Below are 12,145 nucleotides of genomic sequence, written 5' to 3' on the forward strand. Positions count from 1 at the left end.
CCTGCGATCTCCAGGCTATAGGGCACATCGTGCGAGGAGCCCCTTTACTGGATGCGCCACTCGGGAGCCCAGTTTCTGTAATATATATATATATATATATATATATATATATATATATATATATATATATATATAAATGTGAGGAAGGAGCAGTGGAGCCTTTAAGAAATGGCCTCACTGGGGAAGAAACTACACAACCCATAGTCCCCAGTGGTGATTAAGGAGGCGGGGTTAGAGGATTTAAAAGGAAGTGGGGCAGAACAAAGGGGGGCATTTGTGGGGAACTGTGCTTGGTTGTCCTGCCTGCTCAAGCTTCCAACGACTATTCAAGTGAAGAAGAGGATTTAGTAAGTGCATCAAATCTAAATTATAGCGATTGTGGAAAAGTCTAGCATAGAGCGTTTTTACCTCTTGGTGAGGCAGACTTTTGTTTTGAATTGTTTGGCTTTGTTTGATATTTTTGGGATTAAAATATTTCACGGTGTTTTCACTGTTTGGTCTTCAGCTGCAGGAGCAGCGACACTTTGAACGAGTGTATTGTTTATATGAGCAGGACTTGCTACAAATATCACGTGTTCTTCAGTTGCAGGAGCAACAATATTTTGATTGAGCGTGTTGCGGGACGTATGAAAAAACACTGCACAGTTACAGATGCAGGTGCAGCGACTGTGCACCAAGAAACAAGACACAGAACCAGGTTTGGCTCATACAGTTTGGATACAGGTGGCCGGAGTAACGGTACAAGTCTAAGAAGGAGGGGTACATTGGGAAGAAAACCGTAACGCACAGAATCAGGTTGTGAGAACAATCTTTATTATTGCTGGTTCCTTCTGGCCTGCCCTTGCTGTCTTTCAGGCAGCCTAGGATAGAGGACATACTGTTCCAGGCTTGCTCCACCAGAGGGGGTCCAACCTATCCTCTCCTGTGTTCCAGGCTCACTCCACCAGAGGAAGCCCAACCTATCCTTTCCTGTGTTCCAGGCTCACTCCACCAGAGGGAGCCCAACCTATCCTCTCCTGTGTTCAAGGCTCACTCCACCAGAGGGAGCCCAACCTGTACTCACCTGTGTTCCAGGCTCACTCCACCAGAGGGAGCCCAACCTATCCTCTCCTGTGTTCCAGGCTCACTCCACCAGAGGGAGCCCAACCTTTACTCACCTGTGTTCCAGGCTCACTCCACCAGAGGGAGCCCAACCTGTACTCACCTGTGTTCCAGGCTTGCTCCGCCAGAGGGAGCCCAACCTGTACTCACCTGTGTTCCAGGCTCACTCCACCAGAGGGAGCCCAACCTGTACTCGCCTGTATTCCAGGCTTGCTCTGCCAGAGGGAGCCCAACCTGTACTCACCAGTGCTCCTGGCTCGCTCCACCAGAGGGAGCCCAACCTGTACTCACCAGTGCTCCTGGCTCGCTCCACCAGAGGGAGCCCAACCTGTACTCACCAGTGCTCCAGGCTCGCTCCACCAGAGGGAGCCCAACCTGTACTCACCAGTGCTCCTGGCTCGCTCCACCAGAGGGAGCCCAACCTGTACTCACCAGTGCTCCTGGCTCGCTCCACCAGAGGGAGCCCAACCTGTACTCACCAGTGCTCCTGGCTCGCTCCACCAGAGGGAGCCCAACCTGTACTCACCAGTGCTCCTGGCTCACTCCACCAGAGGGAGCCCAACCTGTACTCACCTGTATTCCAGGCTTGCTCTGCCAGAGGGAGCCCAACCTGTACTCACCAGTGCTCCAGGCTCACTCCACCAGAGGGAGCCCAACCTGTACTCACCTGTATTCCAGGCTTGCTCTGCCAGAGGGAGCCCAACCTGTACTCACCAGTGCTCCAGGCTCACTCCACCAGAGGGAGCCCAACCTGTACTCACCAGTGCTCCTGGCTCGCTCCACCAGAGGGAGTCCAACTTACGCTCGCCGTAGCACAGAGAGGGAAAAATATATATATATATATAAACCGCTGTGCTGGAAGTGAAGCATTACTCCAGATTTGCTGCTTTTAATTACTGCACTAAATAAAATAATATAACAGCGAATCCCTGTTTGGGCCGGGGATTCACGCCAAATCAATAAATAAAAATAACTCCCTTGCTCTCTCTGCTCTTTCTCTTTCTTTCCTCCAACACTCTCGCTCGCTCGCTCTAGTTCTCTGTTCTTCCCAGTCTGGGCTCTTTCACCGCTTCACAGATAGGCACTCTCTTTCTGTCCCTAACGTATTCTCATTTTGAACATTTCTGTCCCGTGGGTGTTGTCAAGTGATTGAAAACGAGACATTTTGTGTTTGAATTGAAAGTGATGGTCTCGAGGAGTCGAATGGGTCAGTATATTTTCCTCTAGAGGAATTATCACTTTTTGACGTCACTACTGTGGTATTATGCCTTTTTTTTAGAATGGCTCAGGATGCAAATATAGCCTTCATCCATGTATTATATATATATAATACAAAGTTATTGTACACCATATTATGTTTTTCTTTTTTTCTATAGGAAGAGATTTGACTTAAGAATTAACTTTAAATAAAGAATCTTTAGCGATGTGTTATGAAAATGCTTTAATGGCACACAAACGCTCTAATTTCAGTGCCTGGGCACCGATGAAGCTGTTTTCCTTGTTGTGTCAAGGCAATAGTAAGTCGAGGGTAAATCCAAATATTTTTTCCTGTGCCTTCAAGCAGTGTTGCCAATTTAGTGACTTTAAGGACTGACTTGGCGAGATTTGTTGTCAAAAGCAGCTACAAATCTAGCGATTTTTCAGGACAGTCAGCAGAAAATTTCACAGATATAAAATAGTTAACGTTTCGATTATCCTGTTCTTTTTATCCCAGTGAATCTGTCTGGCACCATGTTATTTGATTTCAAAGTTTTTCTTGAAGAGCTGATGAGATGTATCCTCATTGTGCAAGCCCACCCCCACAGGATGAGTGGTTCAGGCAGACAGGAAAATATTGATAATTTCCTTTTTGTTGCAGACCATACCATTTTAAATATTGGGTGGGGGTGGAGACTTTGTACCAAGACAGTGCTTATAATAGTGTGCAGTGGAATAAAATGGTGTAACACTAAAGGGTTCAACCATACAGTAGTTTTCAACGTTGCAGGTAACCAAGGCTAATGCCCTGTTTAAAGTCAAACAGCTGCAGATGGAAAGCATTTACTGTACACAAAAAGTCTTCAATTCCAAGTTATTCAATGCTTTAGAGGGAGTTCAGGGACTCAAAAGTGTGCCAGGGCTGTTTAACAATGAATAAAATAATGGTATTTATTAAAACTGCTCTCAACTGTTGTTGAAGCAGGTCTAGAACAGTTATATGAAACTTTATTTTGTTTTACTGCCTGAGAAACCTTAAATCACATACGATAAAGCTTTGGGAGTCTGTTAATGGTTTGATGTTTCCTTTTCTAAAACATAGTTCGAATTACACTTACTCTCGGCTCCCTGTTGCTACTGTAGAGAGTTGTTCAGCCTCTTTATCCAGGAATATAAAACCCTCAGTAGAGGTACATTTACAAATCCTAAAAGAAAGCCCCTGTCACACTGGCATTCCTAACCCGGGTCCCAGCGACCCATCTGAGGATGTGGATCTACACGCTTTGACCCGAATTGAGCGAGACAAAATGCTCGACAGCCGTTCGTGAGCCGATGAAATAATAAACAGCCACACCTGCGTGAAGGTTTCACATCCGCAAGGAACATTTCTGTTTATTCTGTTCAGCCATATTGAGGCACACCATGAGCCAGGTCGCAGCAGGGATGAAGAAACATTTGCTGTAATAAACATTTGGGATGACGGTTCAATCCAGAGAAGCTTGGAAACCAACCACGCGACTCAAAAAAATACTTTATTGGTTAAACGATGTGTTTCAGCTTAACATTGCCTTCATCTTTATTCCCTTATAAAAGTTTACCATGGTAAAAGCACAGCAAAGTGTAAGCATAGTGGAAGAATGCTAAAGCATAGGTAAACATTGTAAAGAGTAGCTAAATATGGTAAAGCATGTTTATAAACAGTGCAAACTAGGGCAAACTATGGTGAATGCATAGTATAACCATGGAAAAAACATTGTATTATTGTAAAAACACCATGGCAAACTTATAATGGTTCTAACTTTTTGTATGCCGTTGAAGTGTTGTTCTACATATTCCTTAGTACTTCAGCTCTGCAATGTGAAGCTCAAGTAATCATTGTCCTTGTGGATTCTCTGCTCGCCGGTCTCGCGCTGGCTCGTGTCTCTGTCTGTTGATAGAGGGTCTTGGTGCAGATGTGCTCTGTTTGCTCTGGGTCCTTGGCTGCTTGCTGAGGAAAATTCTGAACCTTTTCTCAAGGCCATGTGATAACACTCTGAAACTGCCGTTATAAATAAACCCTGGCCCTCAGTGCTAAAGGCCAGATCCATACATTACACAGTAATATAATACGGGCTGGAGTCTCAAAGCTATTTGGGTTTTTTTCTGAATGGGGAAAAATACACCAATTAAACATTTATTGTTTATTTATGGTTTGGTAACTTTGTTGGGTGTGTTTCTGCTGTGCTAATAACACAACTGGAGTAGTAAGTAGCTTTAGCAATCTAGCACTGTACGTGTCTGAAATGTATGTTGGCACAAATTTATTCTATTATATTTTTAGATAAAGGTTAAGGCTGTGGAGGGAGGGGGGGGGGGGGGGGGGGGGATGTATTGTTTCTCTGTCAACAGCCAAAAGTAAATAAATATTGCAGTATCTGTGTGATAACTAATTATTCACTCACTTGGTTTTACGATAACTGATACAAACTTAGTAGATAATGAATTGTAGCTAATAAAATAATTCTATAAGTCTTACCCATGAAGCACTTCCATTGCTACATAGTTCTCAATTGTGCAGTTTTTATAGGAACACTTGCTATAACAAACACGTATTGTTATTTTAAAAACAGACATCTGCCACTACACTATGTTCTCAGTTTGTCTGCCTGATCTTCCAGGAAGTCTGTTACTGCTTGCTTGGTTATTTCACCACAGCAGTGTCTTCTGGGTCAATGCATGTTACTGGCTGGTTGGGTATTGACGGGAAACGAGAACAATGTCCCTACAGCTAACACGGAAGACTGTAAACAAACTGGACTGTCAACACAGTCTTGATAAAGTAGAGTACACAGAAGCTAAACTATGAAAAAAACAAATTGTAAAATGAATGAGATTGTTTACTTCAGCTTTAAACTGCATACTTACTTAATTTGTCATGCTTACTGGTAATGCAGATTCAAATAATATTTTCATAAATAGACTGATGAGTAACAATTTCATGATTTTTGCAGTTAGTAACTTTTACATATAAACAAAACCATGCTGATTGCATTACTGGATTATACTGTTGTACACAATGGAAATGATTCATAGTGGCATATCTTTAAGCTATATTAAGCTCATTGAAATATTTCCGCAGTTGATATCACATTGTATTAACATGTTTTGTACTTGTTTACATTACTACTTTAAAAAAGCAAATGCAAGTTAACAATTGTTCACGTTTTATTGTATGATATTTGAATCGCAACCTATGTCTTAAGGTATGTATCGTATGGTGAACCCAAAGGTACTCCACCTTATGCATCTGAACTCAAAGATGCAGGCTCCACAAACAGCAGCTTTCATTGTTGCACTGAGTGGGTGGATACCTTTAGGCTCCCCAAGGATCGCTCAAGCACCACATGTGCCAGACCTGGTTATTGTTTGAGTGCTTGAGATTATTAATGCATACTTGTGGCCAATTCCATTACAGAGTGTGCTGGCAACTGGAGCTCCTCTGGCAGTGAAGGCATTGCTTTCAAAACTAGTGTTCACTTCTATGAGAGTTACCACCCGACCTGGAGTCAGCAGCATTGTTCACTGAAATTCCAATTCCAATTCCAATTCCAGTTCCAGTTCAACTGATAGTTTGTCCAATTGCAATTCCAGTTACTACTGCAGAATTACAAATTGAATTACTATTATACTAAAGTAACATACACAACTATCCACGTTAACATGTTCACTCTATTTATTCTAAATAACCCAATAATCACATGTACAAATACACAAACATGCTGGAGAACCTTTTATTTGTTTCAAACAAATAGGGTCACTAAAAGTTGAGAAATCTGAGAATAATGATCGCTCAATGTAAAACACAACATGGAACTGCGAATGATCAAGCTTGGAAAGGTCTGTAATTGAATTGTAATTGGTCAGTTACATGGTATAATTACAATTACAATAACATTTAAATGGCAATTCATTCTGAATTACACGGTTACAATTGTAACTGAGTCCAGGTCTGGTTACCACCGTTACCTGAAAAAGAAATCAATGCAGTGTGTGCTAGCACACACTTTTTTTATGTGACTGGACTGTCCCTGGCTAATTTTATCAGATCCCTGATATAAAAGCTGTATCTCCCTGACGCGAGTTTCATATCTGGCAGCCTTGAAGTGTTTACAGCTGGCAAAATAATTCCATTAGCTACACAGAGGTTTTGAAAGAGCATGTGTTATGTATATTTATTTTAAAATATGGTATCTGGTACTACATTGGGTTACAGAAAGCTCTCAGTTTCTATGGCTTGCTCTCAGGAAGTCTGTTACACTTGCTCTTCCTAGTCATTTCAAGACATGCTAATGGCTACAGCAAAGCATGTCAGTCAAAAGGGGAAGCAGCTGGTTGATTGACTGCAAAACAGGAGTAAATTTCAACCTCCAGGGGGTAGGATCAAGGAAGTGCAGCATTACTTGAAAACATGGCCTACAAACGGAGAATTCCACTGTTTTGTTGAGGTTGTGTTTTAAAATAAAATAAAAATACATGCTTACTGTAACACGTGTTTCTTCCCAAACTGCAAAATGTTTTTTGTACAGTTTGTTCATTTTGTAGATTTCCCAGCTGTTAACCCAAGGTCTTTGGGCTCCTGCCAGCCTAGGTCTTCATGCTCTTACAACACTAGTCAGACTGTTATTAATATTATATAAATCGAGATAATTAGTGTGTTATGTTTTGTATTGAATTTAAGATTTGCAGTAACATGTCTTTTATTTATGGCATTGAAGCTGCACTCTGCAGTCTAGCCAAGACATATTTGGAATATCAGAAATCCTTCTCATTCTGGTAATGAAATGTGGCATTTCCTGAAGAAATCTATAATACATGTGTGTTATCTCCTGCAGGGATACAAGTCCCTGGCAACAGTGATGTATCTCATCCCATACACAAGTACGAATGTTATCTAACCCAGGCTTTAAAATCTCTTGGCCTTGTTCGCATTATTATTGGTTCCCCTTTTTACATGTTTGTTATAAAAGTTAATTTGGGATATGCAAATGTTTCAAATCTAGCACAGTGGATACACTTCTGTGTCCTGGTACCTGTAGGTCTCATGGAGGGCAGCAGTGTGTAATAGTGGTTAGGACTCTGGACTCTTGACCGGAGGGTCGTGGGTTCAATCCCAGGTGGGGGACACTGCTGCTGTACTCTTGAGCAAGGTACTTTACCTAGATTGTTCCAGTAAAAAAAAAAAAAACTGTATAAATGGGTAATTGTATGTAAAAAAAAAAAAAAAGTGTAAAAAAAATAATGTCATTGTATGTAAAAATAATGTGATATCTTGAAACAATTGTAAGTCGCCATGGATAAGGGCATCTGCTAAGAAATAAATAACAATAAATAATGGTGGGACTCAAGAGATCCTTCCATCACTGTCACTATAATCCCATTTACATGGTTAGAAACTCACACTTGTCTCACCCGAGTAAATTTAGGATTACAAGTTGTTAGTTGGAATTAAAAGGAGTCTGATTTTTATTTGGATCGTTTTTCAATAGTATACTTGAGTTCTGAAACCCAGGTCTGGATGCAGGACTAGTGTGCGTTTATGAGCTTGAATTTACAAACGCAAGGTCAAAATATACTTTGAACTGATGCACTTTGTTACCATGCAAACGCAGTTCTGCAAGCACAGCTGTGTTTTGTTCATTCAGCAGTACATAAGTGCAGGGTGATTTGTGTGTGCTGTAACTGTATCAGTATGTTTTTAAATGTGTCCATGCAGGATAACCCTGTTACAGATGTTCACGCAGTTCTATGAAAGATAATCCAAAAGATATTCCAGTCCCATCCAGTCTTTAAACAATGCTTTTGTATTTGTGTGTGTGTGTGTGTGTGTATATAACAAACAATGTATATATATATATATATATATGAGTATATATATCAATGAATGTGAACTGTCTGTTGCATGGCTGTAGTTTCGTCTTTTTTGGCGTCGTCCCTGAAAGACTGGATTATCTTTCACAGAACTGCGTGGGTTTGGCTGACCTTTATAACAATTCCTTGTCTCTGTGTTTGTTACCAAGGGAGCCCCTTTAAAGTATATTAACCAGCAATTATTCCTACATTGGAACCGCACACCATACAGCAGAAACAGCACTCACTGATTTCAGTTCAGGACAGGATATTTCTACTGTATATCAATCATAATCAGAGCTTGAAATTGACTTTGGCTCTTAGATATTCAAATATTTAGATTAGATATATTGTTTTTTAAATCATTGATCACTCAAGAGCTAGGTTTAAAGTAAACTGAACTATGTACACTGTATAAACACTTGTATACATGTAGAGACATCATTTATTTTGATTGTGAAACCAGTAAATTGTCTTGACTATGGAACCACCTGCCAATTAAGCACCTACTATGAGATCTCTACTGAAGTTTGTATGTCTTGTTTATTGTGACTGAAACTGGGAACAGGGAGAGTCTTTATATAATCCAGAATACATTTCAGAGAATCCAGTTGAATGAATTGTTCATGTGAGGGGCAGTCCGTTCACACCGAAGTGTGTGTGACATATGGCAGGTGTGTTCAACCAGCTATTGTAATTCTGCCACATTCAGCTGAAACGTTCTTGTTTCCTTTTTGCACCAGCCGGGAAATGAATACATAAAAACACGTGCATTTAGCCAGATCCTGTTTCCCGGCTTTCAGATTTCTCACAGTTGCAAGTATTTGTGCATCATTTCCTCGCTGTGCAAGTTCTCAACTGAGTCAGTTTGCATATTAGTATTATTACATGGGCCCCTGTTATTAAGCTAAGTGACTTGCATATAAAACATGATAAAGTTTACAAAGTAAAATGGTGAAAGCATATTTAAAATAGTGAAATCATATGAATATGTTTTTTTAAATATAAGGGTTTTCAGTATTTTTATCCAAGAAAATGTACTACATGTGTTAAAAACACAGTTAATACTGAACAGTTAGTGAAAGTGTTAAATCCATGCTGGATAGCTTTCCGCTCTGTTTTGCAGTGTTGTTTTCTTCCATTTTGATTTATTTGTTGAGGTTGATGGCACAAGGTCCCTTCACGGCATTCAGATATCTCATGTACGCAGTTCTGGTGCAGTGGCAGGTATTTGAGTTCAAATTCTCAGTTGCATTTTCTACAGTCTTCTGAAATTGAGTACTGTACGTAAACACATTTGTGAATTACTTCATCATGAGACTTTATTTGTATTAAGGATATCCATACTGTCTCTAATTGCCCATGTTCTCAGCTAGCATGTATTTCCTTATACTGTTAAGGTTTCAAATTGATAATGTTCAAATCTGAAATTGGTTGTGTTTAAACGTAGTTTTCTGTCCGCTATGAAAGGGAGGTTAACCAATCTCATTTGTCCACTAATTTGTAACAACAAGGAAGATTAGCTCCCTCTGGTGGACCCTAGGAGTTTGCACCTCCATTGCTTGTGAAATAGGCTTTCTGGTTGAAATACTAAACATATTAAAATAAGATTATAAAACTAAATAACAGATCTTTTTGACTTCCCAGTCCTAGTTGCTCCAATTGTGCGAGGTCTGCATGCAGATCACACACATGTTAAGAAGTTAATTTTTCACCACCTGAACCTGAAATATCCTGTTCCATTTTGTGAAGTCTATTCAGAGCCTGCCTCTACAGTAGCTCCACTCAGTGATGGAAAGATATAAAGAGTGGAGCCTACTAGCATGGTTTTGACATCATTGCACTCGAAGATACAGAGAAGGGCAACTGAAGACAGGTTAAAAGAATTAAACCAGCCTAGAAAAAAAGAAGGGGAAGAGGGGACTTGATTTGAAGTCTTTAAAATTATCAATGATACAGATAAAGTTAACCTAAGACACTACTTCAAATTTAGCACAGAGAGAAGAACAAGAGGGCAGAATGGAAGCTGAGTAAAAGTAAGTTTAGAACAGAAGGTAGGAAGCATTCTTTTACACAGAGAGTTATAAATGCATGGAATAGCCTAGCAGGTGACATTTAAAAAGAAAAATAGATTCTGTGCTTTTAAATTAGAACCCCCCCCCCCTTGTAGGAAGAATGGTGTGCTAACAAGGGACGAGCCTTGATGGGCCGAATGGTTCTTCTGCACTTAAGGTACGAGAGTGAGATTAATTTGATTTATTAGTCACCTTCAACACCTATGTGAGCTACATGCTGACACTTGCATTGTGATGAGCTAGTTTAGTTTACTGCCGCTGCTAATGAGATGCATTGCAGTGTTTTTTTTTTTTTTTTAATCATACCATTGGCTCACATTGACGATGCAAAAAGCTCTTGCGGGGAAGTGTTGATACAGCAAATATGCCTGTTTTGCTGTGGAACTTGAAACATAGTACTAGGTACTGCATTGATTAGCGTTCTTAAATGGAATGTATTCAGCAGGTTGTTACATCATCATCATCATCATCATCATCATCATCATCATCATCTGTACACACACACACATTACAATGTTCTGTATGTTATACAGTAGTGTACTGGGCAGCAGTGTGGAGTAGTGGTTAGGGCTCTGGACTCTTGACCGGAGGGTTGTGGGTTCAATCCCCAGTGGGGGACACTGCTGTTGTACCCTTGAGCAAGGTGCTTTACCTAGATTGCTCCAGTAAAAACCCAACTGTATAAATGGGGAATTGTATGTAAAATAATGTGATATCTGTATAATGTGAAATAATGTATAATGTGATATCTTGTAACAATTGTAAGTCGCCCTGGATAAGGGCGTCTGCTAAGAAATAAATAATAGTGTTCAAAAGTTTGGAAACAAATGATTTACAGCAAGAATAAGTGTGGGGATTGTAGTGCCCATTTTTCCTCACTCAGATCCCTTACTTACTAAATACCCTGGTATCTCTGACTAGATAATCGTATTTAAAAATGTGCTAAATATTTTAACGAGCAAGACATCTCCCAAGTAGAATGGTACCCCGAAGTGTTCTCCTTTTCTAGGAAAGCAGTACAAATGGGGATGGGGAGTTTGATGCCAGATAACTTCACTCAGACTACTTGCTCGCTTAATATCTTGGTATCCATGAATAGAAAATTGACTCGTCTTTAAAAATATGCAAGAGATTTTATTGAACAGTCTCTCCCACAAGTGCTGGGTACCCCAAATGTATTTCTACTTTATATTCTGATCACTTCAGTACTGTACGGCAAATTACTTGCATGTAAATGTTCTTATCTTATGTGTTCCCAAAGTGATATTAAGTGGATTTGAAGTGGGAGTTATAATAACAGCATTTCAATGGGGTGGTACAGCTGCTTTAAACGTGTACTGCGTTATAAATGTCCTGTTTAAAATTAAAATCTATACTTTTTTGATTTCCATTAAAGTTACTCAAAGTTTACAAACATGTCTCTTTTAATAAGAGTCAAAAAGGTCTGTGCCAAAGAAAAATCTTTGTTAGATTTTGTATGATACAACCCAGTTTCTGGGCCCTCAGATTACAGTAACCAGGGCAACAGGGAATGGGTAGGGGAGGAGCTGTGTGAAATGGCTTGGAATGCAAGGGGGTGAATGAGAAGGGGAAGGCGGGATTACCTCAAGCAAGTTGCCTCCCAGTTTGAGCTGAACCACATTGTGGAATGCACGCACACTGCACTAAGGTTTATTAAGGAGTTGTGTTTCCTGTTTTTGTTGGAGTTGTGTGTTCAGCTGTTCGGAGGAGCCCCTTGTTTAAAGATTTAAAACTTTGGGGAGTAGGCAGCATTGTAGCCAGGCTGGCATATCCAAAGTGGTGTTGTTTAAAAACAGTGCATGCTTCCCAGGAAAATAACTGCAAGGAGTTCCCACATGGGTAGAAAGTCTGCCTAGATCCTGGTG

At 40.3% G+C, this 12,145-nt stretch overlaps 1 protein-coding gene across 2 annotated transcripts in view; it reads left to right on the top strand.

Moving 5' to 3' along the window:
* The window catches only part of LOC117432419 (endothelin-converting enzyme 1-like), a 37,567-nt gene that overhangs the window by 7,093 nt on the left and 18,329 nt on the right, over positions 1 to 12,145 (top strand). Inside the window, exon 1 of one of the 2 annotated variants that reach the window (XM_059001832.1) lies at positions 11,916 to 12,142. The exons of the other annotated variant lie outside the window; for it this stretch is intronic. The gene's annotated coding sequence lies outside the window, so the exon portion shown is untranslated. Of the gene's footprint in view, positions 1 to 11,915; positions 12,143 to 12,145 lie in introns of those variants that run through there. 2 annotated transcript variants of the gene reach the window in all.

The sequence above is a fragment of the Acipenser ruthenus genome, chromosome 27 (assembly GCF_902713425.1).
Source record: "Acipenser ruthenus chromosome 27, fAciRut3.2 maternal haplotype, whole genome shotgun sequence".
NCBI lineage: Eukaryota > Metazoa > Chordata > Actinopteri > Acipenseriformes > Acipenseridae > Acipenser > Acipenser ruthenus.